At 40.7% G+C, this 23,787-nt stretch overlaps 1 long non-coding RNA gene across 1 annotated transcript in view; it reads right to left on the bottom strand.

Moving 5' to 3' along the window:
- Positions 1-23,581, bottom strand: part of LOC135361481 (uncharacterized) — a 59,778-nt gene extending 36,197 nt beyond the window's left edge. The window contains exons 1-3 of the long non-coding RNA XR_010404760.1: positions 23,472-23,581; positions 22,982-23,192; positions 5,881-5,941 (exon numbers count right to left, since the gene is read on the bottom strand). This is a non-coding gene — a long non-coding RNA (uncharacterized LOC135361481). The remainder of the gene's footprint in view (positions 1-5,880; positions 5,942-22,981; positions 23,193-23,471) is intronic.
- Positions 23,582-23,787: the final 206 nt, after the last annotated feature.

Genomic DNA, 23,787 nt, shown 5'->3' with positions numbered 1-23,787 from the left:
CCTTCTGCTACTACTATGTCCTCCATTGCAAAAAATACATAACTTTCTGGAAACCATACTTCAGCTAGTCCTTGTAGGGGTGCTTAAACCAAGTGGGGACACAGAAGTCCCACAAGAAAAAACAAAAACCCTGCTGATAGAGAGCTCAAAATAAAGTACTAAAATCCACAAAACAAATGAATAAATCACTAAGAGGGAATGCCAGTGGATGTAATATGTGGGGCAATTATCATTCCAAGTTTCTGACACAGACTACAAAATTAGTATATTTAAAATGATTAAGATACTTTTTATAAGAATGGGAATCAAAAATAAAAGTATGAAAAAGGACAGATTTTTTAAAAAGATTTTATTCTTTTTAAAAGAATAAGCAAGGGAGAGAGGGGCAGGGGAAGAGGGAGAAGCAGGCTCCCCGCTGAGCAGGGAACCTGATATGGGGCTCAAGCCCAGGACCCTGGGATCATGACCTGAGCCGAAGGCAGACGCTTAACTGATTGAGCCACCCAGGCACCCAAAGGACAGATTTTTTTAATAGAAATTTTAGGAATGAAAAATACAGTGTTAAAAATGAAAATCTCAAGAGATACGGCAGATTTAATAGAGTTGAAGAGAGTATAAGATAAATGGGAAATAAATCTAAAGAAATCATGCAGAATATGGTACAGAGAGGATAAAAAGATAGGAAATGTGAAATCAGTTCAGCGATATGAACACTAGAATGTGAAAGTCCAAAATATATCTCCAGAAAGAGAGAAAAGCCAGAATAAAGGTAAAGCAGGATTTGAAAAGACAATGCTTAAGATTTTTTTTTCAGAACTGAATGTTTAATTCCTGAGAATGAAAAACTACCCAAATGCTGAAGAAGATAAATAAAAATAAATCTACCAGGAGACACATTGTGGTAAAACTGCAGAACATCAAAATCGGTAGAAAACCTTCTGAGCAGAGAAGAGACAAATTACCTAGAAGAGAATGACAGGCAGGTTGGCAGCCAGCTTCCTACTACCAACAGCATATTCCACAGGAAAATGAAACAGTATTTTCATACCACTGTGAGAAAATAACTGTCAACCTAGAATCCTACACCTGACCAACCCAAAACTCAAAAAAGAGTGAGCAGAATAAAAACATGTGTGGACAAAGACAAGGAAGCATTTACCACTCAGAGACCCTCACTGAAATACCTGCTAAAACCATAGCTCATAAGAAAGAAATGTAGTCCAAAGCAAAGGAGAAGATGCTGGATGCAATAATGAGTACCAATGTCAGTATCTAGAGTAATCAATCTAAGTAAATTTGCCTATAAAGAAAACAATAATAATATGAAGAAACAGGAAGTTGGAAACAAGACAAAAGAAAATAGTAGGCACCACGAACATGAAAACGGGAGAAGAGCAGAGTTTGAAAAGTGGGAGCTCCTCACTCTGCTAAGTGAAAAAAGCCAGCCACAGAATGACAAATACGTTGTCATTCCACTTCCATGGGGTCCTGAGAGTAGGGAAAATCATCTAGACAGAAAGTAGCAAGCTGGCTGCCAGGGGGTGGGGAGGCTGGGAGAGTTGTTTAATGAATACAGACTTCAGTTCGACAAGATGTGTCCATCCTGGACATGGATGGTGGTGATGGCAGCACATTATGAATGTATTTAATACCACTGAACTGTACACTTAAAAATAGGAGGAAAAAAATAAAACAAGGCAAAACCGAGAGGGCGACAAACCATAAGAGACTCTTAATCATAAGAAACAAACTGAGGGTTGCCGGAGGGGACGGGGTAGGGGGATGAGGTCACTGGGTGATGGACATTAAGGAGGGCACGTGATGTAATGAGCACTGGGTGTTATATAAGACTAATGAATCACTGACCTTTACCTCTGAAACCAATAAATCATTATATGTTAATTAATTGAATTTAAATAAAATAAAATAAAGAAACAAAACAGAGGATCATCAGGGAAGGGAGGGAAAAATAAAACAAGATCAAATCAGAAAGGGAGACAAACCATAAGAGACTCTTAATCATAGGAAACAAACTGAGGGTTGCTGGAGGGGAGGGGGTGGAGGGGATGGGATAACTGGGTGATGAACATTAAGGAGGGCACGTGATGTAATGAGCACTGGGTATTGTATAAGACTGATGACTCACAGTCCTGTACCCCTGAAACTAATAACACATTATATGTTAATTAATTGAATTTAAATTAAAAAATGTTAAAAAAAGAATAAAAAATAAAATATTCTAGGGAGAAAAAAATAGTTAAGATGGTAAATTTTACATTATGTGTATCTTATGTGTATCTTTCCCCAATTAAAAAAATGGGGGGAAAAAGTGGAAGTCCTTACACTGGGAAATATTCACTTTATACTTAGGTATTGATGGCAAAAATTTAAAGATTACCACCAACAGAAACAAAAAATATAACTTCCAAGTTAGAAAAGGCGGAGAGAAAATAAATAAAAAATCAAATGTAAGGACAAAAAGAGTGAAAAGAATAGCAAAGAGAAAGGAGAGTAACACAAAAACAGAAAATTAGATGGAAGAAAAAATTCCAAATATATCAGTAATAAATGAAAAAAACATTAAAACCACTGGTTATAGTCTCAGTCTGGCACTTCTAAAATTCCAACTGTATGATATTTGTAATAGATGAAAAAAAACATATATCAGGTGAATAGTAACTGCAAAAAGCCAGTGAAGCCCTATTAGTATCAGGCAAAATAGAATTTAAGGCAAATAGAGTTATTCATAAACAAACTAAATGAAAAGGAATTTTGGGGGGTGGGAGGGAGATAGAATGAGCCTGATTCTGTTGTGCTGAACAATATGATCTCAAAATATATAAAGCCAAAAGCTACAAAATTCCAGGAATAAAAAGAAAAATCATAGGGGGCAATTCCAATATGCCTTCCCAGAAAGTGATAAATCACCCAGACCAAAAATTGGTAAGACACAGAAGATTCAAATTATAATTATCAACATTGACCTAAAGGCAATACAGAATCCTGAATCCCCAAAATGCAGCAGAAAGACATACCTTTGAAAAAGTGGAACAAAACATATATCCCAATAGTTTGAGTTAAATAAGAAGTCACGGTAGAAATCACTAGCATAACTTGCTAATATATATATATTATATATCTTATATATATATTAGCTAATATATATAACAACTTGAATATATATATGTATATATATATATGATGAGCTAAGCATTCAAGAAGTCAGAAAAAGGAAAGATAAAACTCAAAGAAAGATGAATGGATACAATAAAGACAACAGGAAGAAATAGAAAGGAATGAAAAACTAAGTTTTTCTGAAATGACAAATCAAATAGACTATTTTCTGATAAGACTGGTCTGGAAAAAGAGACGGCACAAATTAATCAAGGTTAGAAGTAGAAAGGATAATTATTTCAGGTGTAATAGAAATTGAAGAAATGACCTAAGTGAATGCTATAAATCCAAATTTTGAGAACTAAATTTACAATTTTTAGACAAATTTGTCTATATTGTCTCAACAAGAAATAAGAAGTTTAAATATATCTATGTATTTTTTAAACAGCAAAAAATATATCCATATACATTACCAGGCCAGATGATTTTTAATTTTATTTATGATTTTTATCACCAAAGTTCCAGTGAACATATATCCTAATCCTATATAAACTATATTGAAAAGTAAAATAAAAGAGAAATTTCTCAGTCTCCCTTTAGATACTATCATAATCTTGATACTGAAACTACACATAGAGCATCTAAGGAATAATAGCAATGGGAAGCAGAATAGCAGTTGACATACAGTGAATGTTCACAAAGCACTGGGAACTATTCTAAAACCTTTACTTGAGGGTCACCTGGAGGGCTCAGTCAGCTGAACTTGGAACTCTTGATCTTGGCTCAGGGCCTGTTCTCAGGATCCTGAGACTGAGCCCAGCATTGGGCTCTCCACTGCACTCAGTGTGGAGCCTGCTTGTCCCTCTCCTTCCCCCTCTGCCCTTCCACTCACTCAGGCTCTCTCACTCTCTCTCTCTAAAATAAATAAATAAAATCTGTAAAAGCTTTACTTGATTATTTCGTTTAATATCTATGTAGTAGGTGTTACTTGTTAACTCCATTTGGAGAAGAGGTAGAACAGAGAGTTTGCCTAACTTGCCTAAGTTAAGAGTCAGGAAGTGATAGAACAAGAGCTCAAACCTAGCACACTCTCAATGCACAGCCTGCAGTCTTAACCATCATGCTATATTCCCTCCTGTTTGTATCTGTGTTCCAGTAAGCAAATACTAAAGCATGAACACCAAATGAACATAGGTGCAGAAAATAAGTATTAGCACATCTAGTCAAGCAATTTTTATTTTTATTTTTTTTAAGGTTTTATTTTTTTTTTTAAGATTTTTTATTTATTTGAGAGAGAGAATGAGAGAGAGAGAGAGAGCATGAGAGGGGGGAGGGTCAGAGGGAGAAGCAGACTCCCCGCTGAGCAGGGAGCCCGATGCGGGACTCGATCCCGGGACTCCGGGATCATGACCTGAGCCGAAGGCAGACGCTTAACCGACTGAGCCACCCAGGCGCCCCATATTTTTTTTAAGGTTTTATTTAAGAGAGAGAGAGAGAGAGCACAAGCAGGGAGAGCGGCAGGCAGAGGGGGAAACAGTTTCCCCGCTGAGCAAGGAGCCCGATGTGGGGCTTGATCCCAGGACCCTGGGATCATGACCTGGGCAGAAGGCAGACGATTAACCAACTGAGCCACCCAGGCGTCCCACGCAATTTTTATTCTTTAAACATACTTAATAAAACTGGAAACCCACCCATGATTTTAAGAATAAGAAAACATTTAGAAAATTAGGACTGGGGTGCCTGGGTAGCTCAGTCGGTCATGCATCTGCCTTTGGTTCAGGTCATGATCTCAGGGTCCTGGGAGCAAGCCCGACATGGAGCTCCCTGCTCAGCGGGGAGTCTGCTTCTCCCTCTCTCCCTCTGTGCCATTCCTCCCTTCCTCTCTCTCTCTCTCAAATAAATAAAATCTTAGGAAAAAAAAAAAAGAAAGAAAAGAAAATTAGGAATAGAAGGGGAACTTCCTGAATTTGATAAAGAGCATCCAATAAAAGCATATATTTTATGGTGAGACTTTGATTTCCCATTACATTCCTGAAAAGACACAGACTTCCTCCATCCCTGTTTCTATTCAGTATTGAACTGGAAACCATATCAAGTAAAATAGGTCATTAAGACAAATGAAATGCATAAGGATTGGAAAGAAAAAAGAACTGATTTTCAGACTATATTATTATATACATAGAAAATCCAAGAAAATCTCCAATATTAGAATTGAAAAAGATGCTTCAGAAAGACTCCTAGATAAAAGATGAATAAAAAAATTTTTGAACTCTTATTCTATTCATAATATCCACAAAAATATATTCACTCAATAAAAGTTTGAGTATCCAGGCACTGAGTCGTGTACTGGAATAACATGTGCGAGACTTTTATTGGAGAACTTAAACTTTCCTGAAAGATGTGAAAGAAGACCAAATAAATGGAGAGATATGTCATTGTGACAGGACTTAATAACCTATAGGGATAACTCTCTCCAAATTAATCTATACCTTCAGTAAAAGTGCAGTCAAACCCTAAAATAATTTTGATTGGAATATGACAATATGATTCTAAAATTAATATAAAAAAATCACAGGAACAAGAATACCTAAAACAATTTTAAAGAAGAAGAACGAGGCACAAGCATTAGCCCTATAGGATATGAAAATTTATTTTCAAGTTACACAAAGTGAAAGAGCAAGTTCTTGGCACTAAGAGTCACCGAGAGGTGGGGCTGGGGTGACCGCCTGGGGACACAGTTTTACAGGCCCTGCAAAACACACCTACCGTCAGCTTGATCTTTCCAAATCATAAAGTTGAATTCTCTGCTACCCTCCATGAAGAGCTCCTAGAGAAAACAGAAAACGCATTCATTTCCGTGTCTGGACAATGTAAATGGCTTTTTGGCAACAGTCTGTAAAACGGAATATGAAATAGAAGAGTCTTTCAGGTTCCCACGCAGAACAGGCAGCCTTATCAGGAGACAAAATAGAAGTTGAGACGTGCCCTGGCTGGGCCGGGAGAGACACTCGGGAGATGAAGGCCGATCATGGTGACCTTAAATGGCCTTCGTTAATAAGAGGGGGTGCACTTCAGAAAACCAAGATGAGCCATTGGCCACAAAGTAATCCTGGGATAAAGGGTAGTGACATTAATTCCCCTCTTTGCAAGGCAGATTCGGTCTTTTCATTTTCTCTGCTCTCACCCTCTTCTCTTCAAATATCTGGAAGAGATGACATGGGGATCATCCCTTCCCGGAGGCTGAAAAATAACAGTTAGTGAGCCAATTAGGGCAAGAACTCAGTTTATTTGGGCATGAATATTAAATGGGATCCATGACAGATTGAGCGTTCTTATTTCCTTCTATTAGTAGAGTGATTCATAACAGCAAAGACAGGGCTATCCCCAAACACACAGGCATGCCTTTAGTCTTTTCTCTTGGAAAAGACCAATACTCAGCATTTCTCAGTCTCAACCTCTCTCTCTGTCTCAGTCTCTCTCTCTCTCTGCAACAGATACACACCATATACTCTATACTCTTCATCTAAGGAAACCCAACTGCCCGCAGCTATGAATCCACAGTTCCCACTGAATCCAGAGGAATTGTGGGCAGGGCTTTAGGAGCCAGAATGTGACCCACATCCTATTAATCAGTCCTACACCATAGGAATGGAATTTGAAGTTAACAGAAAGAGGCCTGTGCTCTAACCATCTGCTCATTGACTTCAATTCCTTCACATGACAACGAAAGCAGCCAGAGGGCTGGTTGCTTATTAGCAAGACTTCTACTTGCAGCCCAGACCCCCATCTTTTTGTGCTGCCACATAAAGAAAGGCATCGGTCAATAGTCCCTCTCCCCAATGTCTTTACTATATGACTGCTCTTTGATTAGGCTTTTGAGGTCAGAGGACCCCAGCAGCCTCCCCCAGCCCGCTTGGAAAAGATAGTTCAGCGTGTGGACATGGACCACTCTACTGCAGAACTCAAGAACAAATAATGCAGGAAGTTGACCCACAAAGCAGACAGTCTCCTTTCTGATGAATAGTTCTCACTTCAGAAATGTGAAGGCTAATATAGGTAATGCAAGAGCCTGGGACAGCAAGATAAGAGGAAGGAATGAAAATTATTCACTGAGGTTGTAATGACACAGACCATCCCATATCCTGACTTGAGTTGCTCCTCTTGAGTAAAGCTGGTATCACTCCATCAAGTCCCACATACTGGCTCTGGGTTTCACACAATGAGTGGGCAATACTGGCATTTGATGAGTCATTCATTTCTTCATTCTACATTTTACTGAGTGTTATAAACCAGATACCATGCTAGGCTCTGAAAAACCCTGGAGGGAAAAGAAACATAATTGCAATGCAGTGTGGTCACTGGCTAGATTAGATGTATTTGGGGTGCTTGGGTAGGGTGCAGACAAAGTGCCCCAGGAGAGTGGCTTTTAAGGGGGGTGGTGAAAGATTAGTGTATAGGGTATATTGGTGATGCCTCCCCTGGTTCTTTGGTGTATTTCCCCTTCAACAAAAACACTCCCAGAACTTTTTGGCATCACCATAAAGATGAATCTTCCAGGGCACCTGGGTGGCTCAGTTGGTTAAGCAACTGCCTTCGGCTCAGATCATGATCCTGGAGTCCCGGGATCGAGTCCCGCATCGGGCTCCTTGCTCAGTGGGGAGTCTGCTTCTCCCTCTGATCCTCCCCCCTCTCATGCTTTCTCTCTGTCTCATTCTCTCTCTCAAATAAATAAATAAAATCTTTAAAAAAAAAAAAGATGAATCTTCCATCTGTTTTTGAAGCATTTCATTGTACCAAAATGAAACGATTCCAGTTAAAGATGCTCTATTTCTCTGAAATGAATAAACTATCCCGAATGTTTTTAACTGCTTAAAACATTTTTAATCACAAAAGTAATATGTGTTTTCCATAGATACTCTGGAAAATACAGAGAATGATAGGGGAAAAGTAAAAATTACCAAGAATCCAGGTATTAGAGAAAATACTATCGCTGTTTTGTTACTGTTTTATTTTCTCTGAACAGACTTTTGTTTCGTTTTGTGTAAAACTGGAATCATATACTGTACACATAATTTTTTAACTCTTTTTTTTTAAAAAAGATTTTATTTATTTTTTAGAGAGCGAGCGAGAGAAAAATAGCATGAGAGGGGCGAGGGTCAGAGGGAGAAGCAGGCTCCCCACTGAGCCGGGAGCCCGATGTGGGACTCGATCCCAGGACCCTGGGATCATGACCTGAGCCAAAGGCAGACGCTTAACCATCTGAGCCACCCAGGTGCCCTTAACTCTTTTTTTTAACTTAACATTCTATTCTAAGCAATTGCCACATCCTTAAATACTATTTGAAAATAGTACTTCTAAGGGCTGGAAAATGTTCTATCATATGGATGGGCCACAATTATTTCAACTATTTCTCCACTGGTGGAAATTTATGTCACATCCATTCTTTGGCTCTCCATGCTGCAATGAACATAAATCTATCTGTGCATCTATGATATTTCCTCACAACAAATTTCTAAAAGAACAATAACTGGAACAAAGGTCATGCATATTTTTAGGATTCTTGCTATATGCTACTGAATTTCTCCCCAGAAATACAGACATAGTACCTACTACCCAGTGGGTATTTAATAAATATATATTAGGGGCGCCTGTGTGGCTCAGTCAGTTAAGCGTCTGCCTTCGGCTCAGGTCATGATCCCAGGGTCCTGGGATCGAGCCCCACATCCGGCTCCCTGCTCCGCAGGAAGGCTGCTTCTCCCTCTCCCACTCCCCCTGCTTGTGTGCTCGCTCTCTCTCCCTCTCTCTGTCAAATAAATAAATAAAATATTTTTAAAAAATAAATAATAAATATATATTAATGAATGAATAAATAAATAATTTTTACAATTCTCCATAATATTCTTGCTAGAAACTGCCATACTTGAACCACAGGAAACTACATAACCTTTGTGGAAGTGAAAAAACTATTGGATTAGGGGAACTAATAAACTAATAAAATTGTAATTACCTCTGAAAAGAATAGACCAAGAAGTATTTCTAAAGTTGAGTTATGTATTTATCTGATAGAAAATTGGGTAGCCAAAATAACGTTGCAGAAGAATAATTATTGCCATAGGAAAATGTGAACTATGTATCAAAGGTAGTCTCCAAAGTCGTAAGTATATGATCGCATTTTTGTGGAATATCTATATGTATGTATACATACATAATATATATGTATACTATGTTGTATATAACATTAGAAAACCAAACACTAAAATATTAACGGTGATTCTGTGTGCTGTATTATGGGTCATTTTTTCCCTTTGTGTGTGTGTGTGTGTGTGTGTTCTAATTCTTGTGCATTAAGAATGTATTACTTTTTTTGAGAGAGAGAGCACATGCGTGCATGTGCGAGCAGGGAGGGGCAGAGAAAGAGAGTGAGGGAGAATCTTAAGCAGGCTCCACGCCCATTACACAGCCGACATGGGGCTCAAGCTTACAACCCTGAGATCATGACCTGAGCCCAAATCAAGAGTTGGACACTTAACCAACTAAACCACCCCTACTTTTTTTAATTAAGGAAAAACAAACGTTTTTAAATGCTGAGTTACCAGGGAACTAAAAGAAATGTTTTTTACAGCTAGAAATCTGACTTAGAGACAGTAAACAAAATAATAAATAGGAAGTTCTTCCTCTGCAGGTCTATGAGTCCCCTTGGCTGCCATAACAAAATACCATAGACTGGATGGTTTAAACAACAGAAAGTAATTTTCTCACAGTTTTGGAGGCTGAGGTCTGAGATCAGGGTGTTAGCATGGCAACTTCTCATGAGGACCCTGTCCCTGAATGCTCACATGGCCCTTCCTTGGCGCATGTTCTTGGAGAGAGAGCAAGCTCTCTGATGTCTTTTCTTATGAAAGTACCAATCCCATTGTGGGGGCCAAACCCTTACAGCCTCTTCTAACCCTAATTACCTTCCAAAGACCTCCACATACCATCCAAATACCATCACACTGTGGGTTAGGGCTGCAGTGTATGAATTTTGGAGGGACACAAACACTCATCTGAAGCAGAGGGTATCCTCCAGAGATTAATAGTATGATACATTCAAGTTCACATTTTTTAAATGAAATATTTAGAAGAGTGCTAGATGATATAATACAAGGAAAGAAAAAAAACCATGAACAGGACACAATCCTGCCCATCAAAGAGACACATTCTTATAGGGGAAGACAGAATATTACAACCAGTGCAACAGAATTCTAACAAAAATATATACTAGCACATATTTGAGTGAAGAAGGGGAACATAAAAAGCTCTTAGTCTGGGAACAATCAGGAAATGTTTCTAAAAAGAAGTGAAACTTAAGCTGAGTTTTTTGGGGGAAAAAAAAAAGTAGGACGAGTCAAGTGTGTGGAAGGCTGTGCCAGAAAGAGGGAACAGCTTGTAGCAAGGTGTGGAGGTGCTGGAAAACATCACTGCACACATGTGGAGGGATGAGGCAGGAGGGGCTCGAGAAAGGGCTCCCATCTCTAACGTACATCTCAACAGAGACTCAATGAGCTCAACTGGAAGGAACCAGTGTGCCATGCTAAGTTCAAAGTTTACCTCAAGAACCATGCAAAGTACTAAATTTTAAGGAGAGAGGAGCAAGAAATGACTAAGGATTTAGAAATATCCCTCTGGTAACAAAGCGGAAGAGAACAGCTTAGATGCCATTTTATAGAATGGAGACAGAAAGCCAGTTTAGAGGTTCTCCTAATAATTCAGAAGAAAAATAATGAAGACCCTGACCCAAGGCACACGTATTTATTAGGAAAAAAATTAGGTAGTTATTGTCAAACAGCCAATGTGGTTCTAGAAAATCTCTGTGGTAAAGCTCCACATTGTGTATGGTTGAGATACTTAATGACAAAAGAGGTGGCCATCTGGTTTGTGTGGGACAGTCCTGGATTTTACTGTACAATTATTCATAGCTCCCCTTCTCTTTTCAAGAGTATCCCAATTTGGGTAATAAATTATTGGGCATCCTACAGTGACTCCCCTCTCCTGGCTCCCTGAGTATCTAGTCTGAAGGCCCTTCTGTAGACACCATTCCTTGGATTCCTCTTTGTTTGTTTTCACCATCTTGCTACCTTCCAGGCCATACTTTTGGCCACCAAAGAAAAAAGCTGCCTTTTCTCTCTGGACTCCAGAATCAGCCTTTTTATAAGATTGTCTTACACTTATCTAAACCCCCCTGTTTCTGACCACACAAATTCTATGGAGGAAACACTTCTGTTATGGATCCCAAGCCTGCTTCCAAATCAGCTGCTTCTGCCCAAACTCCTCATTCTTCCTTTATCACTGGCTGAGTGCCCTGGGCTTTAAAGTCCCAGGCATTCCACTGACTATACTGCCCTTCATTATACATCTTGGGCCCATGGATCATCTAAACTAAAATGTTAAATTCCTTCCCAACTTTGCCTCACATTACCTGGTCCTCTATTTGGCAAGAGTCTCAAACTCCTATCACAAACATCTCACCTTTTTCTCCACCACGGCCAAAACTTTATTGGGCATGTTAATCTGCCACATGACCTCCACACCCTCATTCAGAACTAACCAAAATGTAAAAATAGTTGTTTGTGGGATGATTTTTATATCTCTTTATTCCTCCACTTCTTTGTATATTCCAAATTTTCTACAGTGTAGAATGAAATACATTTATTTAAAACAAAAAAAACAATTCTACCTTTATTCCCTTCAAAATTGAACCATGCTTTCCTCTCACCTTCCAAGTCCCACTGAGGCTACTTACCTCACCACCTGGAGCTTTCCATTTAGGATGAGATTTGGCTAGGATCAAGGGCTAGCCATTGTGCCAAGCTCTCTGCTAGAGTCTTCTCACAAACTGTTTGGAGAAGAGCAAGCAATCTGAACATAACAGCAAAAGAACCCTATTTCTGACAGTAAATGCTTTTGACTCCCTACAAAAGTTTAAAAAGTAAAAGAATGGGTATAGAAAGAGCAAAGATCAAAGAAATAAGAGTAGGTTACAGCAGAATATTACTAACGATCCAGAGACGAAAGCATCATTGTTGTTATGCTCTCCAAAACATCGATTCTCAGAGCAGAATTCACACACCAAGTAGACTGAATGAGGTGGAAGGCCTAGATTAGAAGGGGTCGGGGGAGCAAATACATTAGAGATAAGATTACTTAAGCAACACACCAACCAGTGGATTACAATGTGTATTGAATCATCTTTGTGTAAATGGATCACAGTTGTAATAATTCAACGTTGGAAGATAAAGTTTTGTAGATCTGCGGATCTGAACCCGGGCCTTTCAGTTTATGCTCTGAGGATACTGCATGAAGAGAAGGGACAGCAGAAACAGGTAAATGGGTAAGTCTCCTACCTCCCACTCACATCAGCCAGTCTTTGCTACCTTAGAAGATAAAATGTATTTAAAAGCCACTGATCTAAATAAACGTGCATGAAAAATAAATAGATAGATAGATAGATAGATAGATAGATAGATAGATAGATAGATAGACAGATAGTATGTGTTATGGAATGCATAGCCTTATACTTTTCATAGGACCAAAATCTAACTAAATATGCATCACCTTGACATATTTACCACCAGTGTATGTTTTTTTGTTCTTGTTCACAGGAAGTAGAAAAATTTCATTGGGAGGCTTAAAAATGCCTCCTTTTAATAATCTCATATTCGCACTTCTAATCCACATATGAACTCATCTACTTCCACTAAATAAATTCCTTGAAGAGAGGGGTCCCTTCCCTCTCACTGCCTCTTTTAGACCTCACAAATAGGATGTCCAATAAATATTTGCTAGTTAAAAAGAACACTGAAGGCAGAATACATTTTTTAAATACATAAGCAAAGGGGTGTCTGGGTGGCTCAGTTGGTTAAGTGTCTGCCTTCGGGTCAGGTCATGATCCCAGGGTCCTGGCATCGAGTCCTGCATCGGGCTCCCTACTCAGTGGGGAGTCTGTTTGTCCCTCTGCTCCTCCCCCTGCTTGTGCTCTCTCTCTCTGTTTCTCTCTCAAATAAATAAATAAAATCTTTAAAAATAAAATGAAATAAAATAAAATAAAATAAAATAAAATACATAAGCAAAGAAATTCTTTCGTAGACCCAAAAGCAACTTGAGAAATATGTCCAGGGCTAAAATTGTTATCTACAAGCAGAGAGAGAGAATGCTAATGATCAGGGTAATGATTTTGCTATAAGGGAGGAACAGCGATAATGAAGTCCACATACCATGACCCCAGTTTACAACACAACCATCTTAGGATGTGGTAAAAATAGAGCACATCAGAGTAGTTTGCCCTTATGTTAAGGAATCATACAGCTCATTACCTTCTAAACGACTGTGGTAAAAAATTCTTCCCATGCTACATTTTCTCTTTATGTTAAAACACACACCCCCACCCCCACCCCCACACACTCATCCTCTGAATCAAAGGGGCAGGTTAAGCAAACCTTATTGTCTCTGTGATGCCTTTATATATAATGATAAATACAAATGAGATGATAGGCTTATCTTCGTACAGTCCATAGAAATTAAAAACCAACCAACAAACAAGCATCATGGTTGTGTTGACTGCCTCAGACACTGGACCTAATACCTCACTTAAAATTTCAGAGTACCAGAGAAAACATCACCTGCAGTGATTCTGTGGGTTCAATGAAAAGGTCAGATGGAGCATGAACTTGTCTTAAGTGCTTGAGAAGTACATAGGGAAGACAGACAAAACTCACACAGGAAATAAAAGGGCCATGTTGGTGTTAACTGTTTATGTCAGGCATCTGACTGATGCTGTGAGGGAAAAAGTTATATAAACCAAACAACAACCTGGTGACTTGCCCCAGCATAATGAAATTCATGACTGTAAATTATGCATGGTATTATTTTATAAAGCCTTTCAAAAGCAAGTGGAGTAAAGGAAAAACAGCTTGGTTGCCCATGGATAATTTTTCTTTGATACCGGTTTGAATAAAACAAGAACCTTCTGCTGGATTTATAAAGTGATCGTGCAGTTCAGGCAGGGGATGGATTAAAGGTGACAAGACAGGTGGCGTGTCATCCGTGTGCAGGGAGCGTCACGCCAACAGGGCAGCCTACGGGAAAAGGTGGCAGATGTGGAAAGCCACTGCGCAGGAAGGCGGAGATAATGGAGCTCAGCGACGCACTGGGTATTTGTGAAGGAGAATTTCTTCATGGGTGATATAAATCCAATCTGTGACTTTCTGTTTTTCACAATAAGCCCATAAATTTAAAACACTATTATTTGAAAAGCAGAGTCACAGCAGGTGTGAGATCACATTATAGCTTGTTCAGTAAGATCTATTAGCCCAGCAGGAGCAGCTCTGGCTAGCAGACAGAGGGCCCGTGACGCAGCACCCCCACACCAGGTCTGTGGACGGGTCTGCCACGGAGCCCACCCACTGTCCTGTTCTACAGCTTCTCTCACACCGAGTGATATTGTTGAGTTACTTCATCCACGTCATCCTCACCATGCTGAGTTTTCACACCTAACGCTTATAAATCTCTCCTATCTTTTTATGCCCACAAATTATTTCACAATCCTCTTTCTCAACTTCTTGCCCTTCCAGTTACCTCTCTTGAAAGTCGGTTTCCATTCAACAACCAAGTGTCCTCTTCATCCTAATCGTGGGAAATGGTAAGGAGATAGTCACTTGGCCTCAACACCAACATCGTGAGAAAAGGATGTGAATCCAGGAGAGAATGAGTACCAAGAGAGAAGGAAGTAAGCAATCACTTGGAGAAGGACAAAAAAATCCACCTTTATCCTGTGAGGCAACTTTGGATGCAAACCTGGAAAAAGGCAGCCACGTTCCCGTGAGTGTTTCAACATGGCTGGAATAGCGCAAAATAAAATAAAGCTCGTTATCGTTGACGAATGCACACTATTTACCTTTAGTGCCTTTTTCTGAACTGGAGTAATGGGTTTCCAATATTTACCATTAGGTTGATTTATTAAAAGTTCAGAGAGATTCTGGATCAAAAGTGCAGTGCCCACTGAAAATATTCATCGTCCTGACTTTTTGCAAATCAATGTGAAGGGTTGCACAAGGCAAGCCCAGAATTCTGTGCTCAGTTTGATATTCCAGAATGCTATTTGTGAGAATGTAACAGATTGGTGAGGCTGTGAGCACAGTTGCAGATTGTAGTAACACATGCATCCCATCTCTCCCCCATAAGGCCTTTCGGGGGATGCATTACTGTCCTTCTACATTTATTACTCATATTATGTTCCTTGCTAGAGTTTCAGAGGCTCTATGGTTGAGTACACAGAGTGCTGCTACAATAAGGAGACTGATCTCAGACAGTTGTGTGTGCCTCTCTTACATGGATGACAACTAAATGAGTAGGATGTCCAACACCATACGCACTGTTACTGGCTTTATTTATCATGAATCACAAGACTTTTTTTTTCCTGGCCCTATAACAAGCCTATGACCAACAACTACAGTGAACAGTCAACGGCACAGGTGTAAGAACAGAGAGTGATTTCTGCTTGAGAGGCAGAGTCAGGTGTATATCCAAGGAAAATTCCCAGAAGGCATGATTGCAAGCCAAAGTGGGAGGGAGCATGTGGTGGAGTGGGTTTGAATGAGCAGCTAGTCTCCCACGGCCATCCTCTCAGTCAGAACTTTTTAAATTGCCACTTCCTTGAAGTCACATCAAGAGTCTTCCCATGATGCTCTCACCTCCCTAGATTTCTATTCTTGGGATTGGATGCAAAGCCAGAAAATCGAAGGGATTCCTTCTCTTCTCTATAAATCACCAACTAGACAAAAAATAGAGCCTATTCACCAATTACTCTTCTCTTCTCAAAGGGCTTTATTTGCATGGCTTTATCAAGTGAGTTATAAGAGAATAGGCTTAGGAAAGTTGGCCAAACTCAGTAACTATCTCTTATGGTTTTATTGAAGTTAAACAGTTGGAACAGGCAGGTAGCACATCATCAGGAAGGATGCCAGGCTAAAACTACAAAACCTCTTTGTAGAAGTCTTGGTCCCCATATACAAACATTGAACCTCAAAGAATAAACCAAACTGCAAGGTTGCAGTTTGATTACTCAATTTATTCCAGAATCATAAATACAGTAAGTGATTAAAAGGAAAGAATAAAGTTTCTACCAGGATGAGTTGAACACAAACAGCTCTTGCACTGTGCATTATCCAAGTGAAATTTCATTATGATGAAACTTCTTAACTTCCTATCCCACTGTTCACCTCCTTAATGCTTTATTTAAGAATAACAGCAATTCAAACTATCAAAAAATTAGCCATTGTCCTTTCTTAAGAAAGGTGCAGCTCTTTGTTTCTAAAATGCTCATTTATGCACTGAATGACTTTGGACTTGCAGGGAAACGTTCACCTCATTATGTGATACAATTGTAAGACATGAATCCAGCAGCAGTGATTAAATCTTATACACAAATGTGGAACAATTGCTCAAAGAGCATGCGAAGTCCTTTGTGATTAAATCAAGTGGGGATTGGAAAAATAGTGTATAAGAATAATTGCTTTGCCTGAACATTTTCTGGGACAATCAACATATCACAGAATCTCTAAATTGGAAGAGACCTTAGATGACATTAAAGGCAATCCTCTTTGGTAGGGTGACCACTTTGTCCAGGTTTGTCTGGGATTTTTCTGATTTTAGCACTCAACATCCCAAGCCTTAGAAAACTCCTCAGTCTTGGGGCACCTGGGTGGTGCAGTCAGTTAAGCGTCGACTCTTGGTTTCAGCTCAGGTCATGATCTCAGGGTCATGAGAGCGAGCCTTGCGTTGGAGGTTCTGCACAGAGTCTGCTTGAGGTTTTCTCTTCCTCTCCCTCTGCCCCTCCTGCTCATGCGCTGGCTCACTCTCTCTCAAATAAATAAATAAATATTTTTAAAAAGAAAAAGAAAACTCCTCAGCCTTGAGCTAACTGGGTAGTTGGTCACTCTGCTCTTTGGATTCATAAATCCCCTTGATGACAAAACCTATAAGAGACTTAACTTTCACAGGGCTCTGTTCCTGATCATGAGTCAAAATCAGTGTCCCTATAACCTATCCTTATTCTGTCTTCTTTAGCAAAATGAATTCCCTCTTCTAAAACTGGTAGCCTTCTGATTATATGAAGACTGTCCCTCCCCATCCCATACTTCCCCAATCCAGTCTCTCCATTCTCCAGGTTGAACTGGCCCAGTTCCTTCATCTACTCCTCAAGTGTTCTTGTTCCATTGGTGATCCAATGACTCTCCTCTGGGTAAGCTCATCTGTCAAGGTACCTCAAATGGTGACATCCCAAACCGTGTTCAAGCTTCCATGCACTGTCTGAGCAGAGTCCTTTAGCCGTTCCCTTGTCCTGGGCATCATGCTCCCATGTGGACATTCTATTAGCTCATTTGGCTACCACGTCCCACTACTAAATAACAGTACAATTTATGTCAACAGAAAGCCCTGGAGATTTTTCACACATGCTGTTGTTCAAAGATCTGCCATCCTGTAGTTATGCAATTGGTCTTTAGACCCAAACATTACACATTGATCTCTTAGAGTGAACCCATTATTCAGCCCAGAATTCCAGCTTTAAATCATAATTCCATCACCCAAATCACTCACTCCCCTCCCAGGTTTATGTAGTCCACAAATATTTTCTGAGTGTCAACATCTGCCTTCACTGAAATCATTGGCAGGAATGTTTACTAGGTCAGGGTATAGGGCCAGATCATTAGTGTATGCATAGCTATCTGCTGCAAAAAGGCAGGTATTCACATGGTCCTTTATTTTGAAATATTCTCTAGAGCTTTCCCTATTTCCAGATTTTAGAAGGGAAGTTGAAACCAGGAGAATGCAAATATACTATAGCAATACTTTCTTCATTTTCAACCAGCAACTGCCTTCTCCTTTACCTTTAGCCCACATATAGTCCTTCGGATGTCTCCAAATTTCAGTAAGCGAGTAGGATGGAGTTCCCACCATGAGCCCTGGAACTGAGCAGGGCTCTGTAGGCACCAAGTGTGAATCATTTAGTGCAGTTCATCCAGTGTCCCCAACTATCCTTTTCTGGGGACATTTTAGGGTTTCACTTGTCCACCTCTTTTGAAGTCAGGCATAGTCACAGACTTGTTTTAGCAAACAACACACATATGGAATGATAAGTGTTATGTCCTGGCAGAAGCTTTAAAAGCTGGCTGTGTGGTTTTCCCTGTTTCCTTCCCACTGTTGTTTTCATCAGGAATGTGGGTGAAGATGAAAAGCCTTCCATTAGCCTAGGTCCCTGAGAGGACTCACGATCAGAGCCCCCTGCTGGCCCACAGTAGACGTGCAGGTGGAGTAGGAAAGAAAGCCCCTGAGATTTTGGACATGTTGTGACTGCGACATGACTTAGCCTGACCTGATTGTTACACTGAGAATGCTGAAGAAAAAGAAACCAACTCCTATTTACAAGAAGCTTAGAGTATAGTTGAGGGGATAAGTCATATCCACAAAATAAATGTAGAGACTCAATGAGCAGGTAGTAAAAAGCTAAATTGGAAAGTAGAGATAATTAGCAAACAGGACATGGTGCTAAAGGTGAGCCACTAAGACAATGCATTAAAAGGGAATAAGAAAAGGGAGAGCTCAGCATGGGCTTACAGTTCTCAGAAAATATTTCATTTCCATTAAAAAAAGTAAAATTACATAATTTATTGAAAAGTATTATAGGAAATGGCTCTACAAATATGTTGACTCTTCTCTTTTCAAACTGTAATAAAAATTTGAACTTAAATTACGGGGCCATTTTAAGTCTGTTTGATTTTAGCCTTTCCAATAACCAGCGCTAATAAGGCAATAACCCAGGGATGAGGTTATTTGTCCTTTGTCACCACAAAGATAGGGGCAGTAGCAGTGGTCATGGCATGAAGTAAAGAGACTAGAAATATATTTTGCAGTCATCACTTCAGGAATAGGTAATGTGTGAATGTGAGGAGTGACGGATGTGTCAGGGAGAACTCCCAGGTTCTGGCATGAGCAAAGTTTCTATTTTGTGCAGTGGGGAAGCAAGGAGGAGGAACCAGATTGGAACAAAGACACTCATGTGAGGCTGCTGAATGGCAACTGGATCTGCTGGTCTGAAGCTCAGCAGAGCAGGGTAGGTTACAAATGTGCAGGGTCATGGGCTTAGTGCTGGTGTTAGGCTGTGGGAGAGGTTCAGGGGTGTATAGAATGGCCGTCGCCTCACAGAACACATGACAAGTGTGGGGCACTGGACAAGGATGGTGACATGGGGTTGAAAAACAGGAGCAAGATCAAAAGGAGTTCTTGGGAACCGAGAAGAGGTTTCATCAGAAGTCTAATGACTTAAGAAAATAATTAATTCTTGAAATCCCTTGATCCAATCCCAGACCCCTAGGAAAATATGGAAAAGTTTATACCTGGCTCCTGAATCACAACTAAATCAAGTGGCACCTAAATCACAACTAAAACAAGTGGCACCTCTCTCCTGTACCTATCCCCACTTCACAAGTGAACTTCGGTTTCAGCTTTTACTCTAGTTTCATCTCCCACTCAATGACTACTTTTCAAGAAGGAATGACATTTTTATCACTTTGCAAGTTTTTACTATTCAAGCAATCTTGAGTAAAGAGATGCTTCCCAAATGTCAAACTGTGACAGACTGCTCACCAGTCCATGGCAAAATGGGAAAACTGGAACCATGGAACATATATACATCAGCATAAAGTGGCCAACTATCACTTCCTGGGGAAGGTACCCCTTTATTCTGAAACGATGTCAGTCCTCTCCTTTTAACATTAAAATGTCCTTCTTTGAGGTGCCTGAGTGGCTCAGTTGGTTGAACATCCAACTCTTGGTTTCAGCTCAGGTCATGATCTCATGGGTCATGGGATTGAGCCCTGAGTTGGGCTCTTCACTTAGCGGGTAGTCTGCTTGAAGATTCTCTCCCTCTGCCCCCATCCCCCCTCACAGGCACTCTCTCTAATAAATAAATAAACCTTTTTTTAATTTTTTTTACGATCTTATGTATTTATTTGACAGAGAGAGAGAGAGAGCACAAGCAGGGGGAGCAGCAGAGGGAGAGGGAGAAGCAGGCTCCCCGCTGAGCAAGGAGCCCAATGTGGGGCTCGATCCCAGGACCCCGGATCATGACCTGAGCCGAAGGCGGATCCCTAACCAACTGAGCCACCCAGGTGCCCCTAAATAAATAAATCTTTAAAAATAAAATAAAATAAAATGTCCTTCCTTTTATGAAATAATGGTGATAAGAGGTATTTTTTAGGGGCACCTGGGTGGCTCAGCCATTAAGCGTCTGCCTTCGACTCAGGTCATGATCCCAGGGTCCTGGGATCGAGCCCCGCATCGGGCTCCCTGCTCAGTGGGAAGCCTGCTTCTCCCTCTCCCACTCCCCCTGCTTGTGTTCCCTCTCTCACTGTGTCTCTCTGTCAAATAAATAAATAAAATCTTAAAAAAAAAAAAAGAGGTATTTTTTAATGTCCTTACTTAGTAAAATAAAAAAAAATCCTATGTATGACTCCAATTTAAAAAAAAAAAAAAATTGTCCCAATCTGTGAAATACCAAATCAGAAAAGAACAAGAAGTGAGAAAAACAGAACATCACTGAAAAGCCAAGTGCCAGCTCTCGGCAAGGTGCACACTCTAGCTGAACAACTCCCTCCCAGACACAACGCCGGAAATATCCAGGATTCACAACTGTGCCTCGGCAGACTTTGCTAAATGCCATGGACATCTGGAGTTGTTTCCAGACAGTCAAAACCACAAATGTTAGGGTGCACTTTATCGGCAAAGCTGAGTCATTATGCAAAAGGCAAAGAAATTCCAGAACTCTAAGAACTGTAAACAGGCCCTTTGTAGCTGCTTTCTCTCCCTTTGTAGCTCCTCACCATGTTGGGATCTTGATTCGATCAAACCAACTACAAAAAGACTGTGTTGGCATTGAACATAGTTAAATATGATCTGGGTAGAACTTGCTAGTAAGAAGTTACTATTAGTTTTGCTAGGTGTATCAGTGTCATCATGTTAAAAAATATTCTTATAATTTAGAAATGCATACTCAAGTATTCAAGGTGAAACTGATGACATTTGGTATTGTTTTAAAATATTTTAGCAAAAATAAAATAGAGAAACCGAATATGACAAGCTGTTGAACATTGTTGAATCCTGATGATGATGGAGGCACAATTCACTGTCCTTTACTTTTATGTATGTTTGAAATTTTCCACAATAAAGTTGCAAGGAAGGAAGGGAGGAAGAAAAGGAGAAGGAAGGAAGGGAGAAAAACTACCCTCCAACATGCTTATTACCATTTCATGATGACTTTAAATGGAAGGAAGTGTTAATTAGTTAAATAAGGAGGCCTTTAGTCTTGAGGTGGCCCTAAGCCAATAAATGCCTCAAGGTTACAAAATTGAAACCTAAGGACAACCAATCACAAACAGCAAACAAGGCTTTAAAGCTAAAGCCAATAATGGGGTACCTGCGTGGCTCAGTCGGTTGAGTGGCCAACTCTTGGTTTCGGCTCAGATCATGCCCTGGGGGTCGTTAGATCAAGCCCTACATCAGGCTCCGCACTCAGTGGGGAGTCAGCTTGAGGATTCTCTCTCCTTCTCCATCTGCCCTTCCCCCTGCTCACACATGCTCTCTCCTCAAATAAATAAATAAATCTTAGAAAAAAAAATAAGCTAGAGCCAATCAATAATGTCCTTACTTCGCCTCTGCCTTTTCTCTGTTAAAGTCCCTCCCCCAGCTCCTGCTGGTAGAGCACTGCTAACAACTTCTGGCTTGGTGCTGTCCCACCAGAACCAATTTTTGCTCACATAAACTCTTAAAATTTTCAATACGCCTCAGTTTATCTTTTGATAGAAAAAGAGGTGAATTAAGAGAGAAGAGAAATTCCACTAATATTTGGGAACACCTACTTTAGGTTAGTCTCTGTGCTGTGTGCCCTCCTATGTGTGCATATCACATGTCAGGTAGCTTTTATTACCACCAGTTTATAAAAATTAGACTCGGGTTCAATCTGTTTTCACATGGAAAATAGAGAACAAATCAGGCCATTGGAACTATCTTGGCTGCTAAAGAAATTCACCAGTGAGCGGATTAAAAACAAAAATAATTATGCTGACTCCTCATGTGCTCTCTTTCAATCCACAATGATGCAGATGCGCAGGCTCTGCCAGGGGTGGGGGCATCTCTTCCTCCAGGCCTTTCCATAACGGTCTCTGGCAACACACGCAGCTCCCAGCATCCTGACCCAGGCCCCTTCCATTTCCCTGCCACTGGGGGAACTGTACATGAACTCTGACCTGGGACTATGAAAAGGAAAGACAGAACTTCTGTCATTACGTCCAGGAAAGGGCAGAAGGAAAACCGTGAACCCAGCCGGTGGACTCCCACCCATGACCCAGAGCTACGCTAAGCTGAAGGCTCCGTGGAGGGCACATCAGATTCCTCTGCTCTTCCCCACGTGCTTTCTACCTTGCACATCTGGGCCCTACTCTCTTAATACCACTCTCTTCAGATTTCATCCTGCCTCCAAAACAATCAATGGAAATCTGTGCATCCGCATGCATAGTGGTTTCTGAGGGCAAGCTCAGAGCCAGACCACAAAGAGTCAAACCCTGGCCACTTAGTTACTGGGTGACATGGGACAAGTTTATAACTTCTCTGTGCCTTAGTTTCTTCCTCCCCTCTAAAAAGGAGGATGACCCCGGGGCTGCCGAGGATGAAATGAGTTAGTTCCAGTAAAGCACTGAGAACACAACACATAGCACTTAATAATGTTAGCACTGTTACTATAACCTATCCTTATTTGGTTTCACCCCAGGCCACTTACTTTCCAATTGATCCCCAAATACAGGTAGATCTCCGTGCCGCTTCCATCTTTGACTTTGCTTGATGCTCTTCCCAAATATTTTCTCTCCATCGTCCGTAAATTCTCCAGCTGAAGCCCTGCCTCCTCCCCAAGTCCTGACTGTTGGAGGCCCCCAGTCCAGATCTCCAGCCAACTTCTGTACTGCTTACTGCTATCTGCCGCTACCTGAAAACTTTGAAGAAATGAGTGCATGAGTCATGGTCTCGTGAGAAAACAGGAAGCACCTCAAAAAGGCAACCACGGGGGCTATTTATGGAGGCATAGGCAGGGTTAAGGGAAACATCAAGTGACCCAGAGAACTAGCAACAGGGGAAGTAGTTATCCCCCAGGCCTGAGGAAACAAGGGAAGGGAGCAGTTACTGAAAACCAGTGGGAGGCCTTGAAGAGGCCACCCAGGTAATGGCCTTGAAGTAAAGAAACCATGGGGACAGGGAGTGAACCAATGTCCCACCTCTGTCTTCCCCTCGAGCAGTCTCTTGCAGGTGGTTCCCACTGGGCGGACACAACTGGAGGCCAGAGCCCAGACAGAGGTCAGTCTCCCTGTGATGGAGAGAAGGGTGAAGGGACCTGGAGAGGCAAACAGAGGCTAGTAACCATGGACAGGTCTGAATCAAGCTAATCATCACTCAACTGGGGGCCATCTTGTATTCGTCCTTAGTGTCTCTTGCATGCAGACCTCTGCAAGAGTCAGTATGGAGAAATGGAAAAAGCATGGACTTGGAAATCAGAGGCCTGGTATATCAGGGGACCCTGTCAACTACCAGCTG

Source organism: Mirounga angustirostris, unplaced genomic scaffold (assembly GCF_029215605.1).
Source record: "Mirounga angustirostris isolate CCGP_5_RB_7025 unplaced genomic scaffold, mMirAng1.0.hap1 SCAF_9, whole genome shotgun sequence".
NCBI classification, from domain to species: domain Eukaryota; kingdom Metazoa; phylum Chordata; class Mammalia; order Carnivora; family Phocidae; genus Mirounga; species Mirounga angustirostris.
This window is presented reverse-complemented; position numbering and strand designations above follow the sequence as displayed.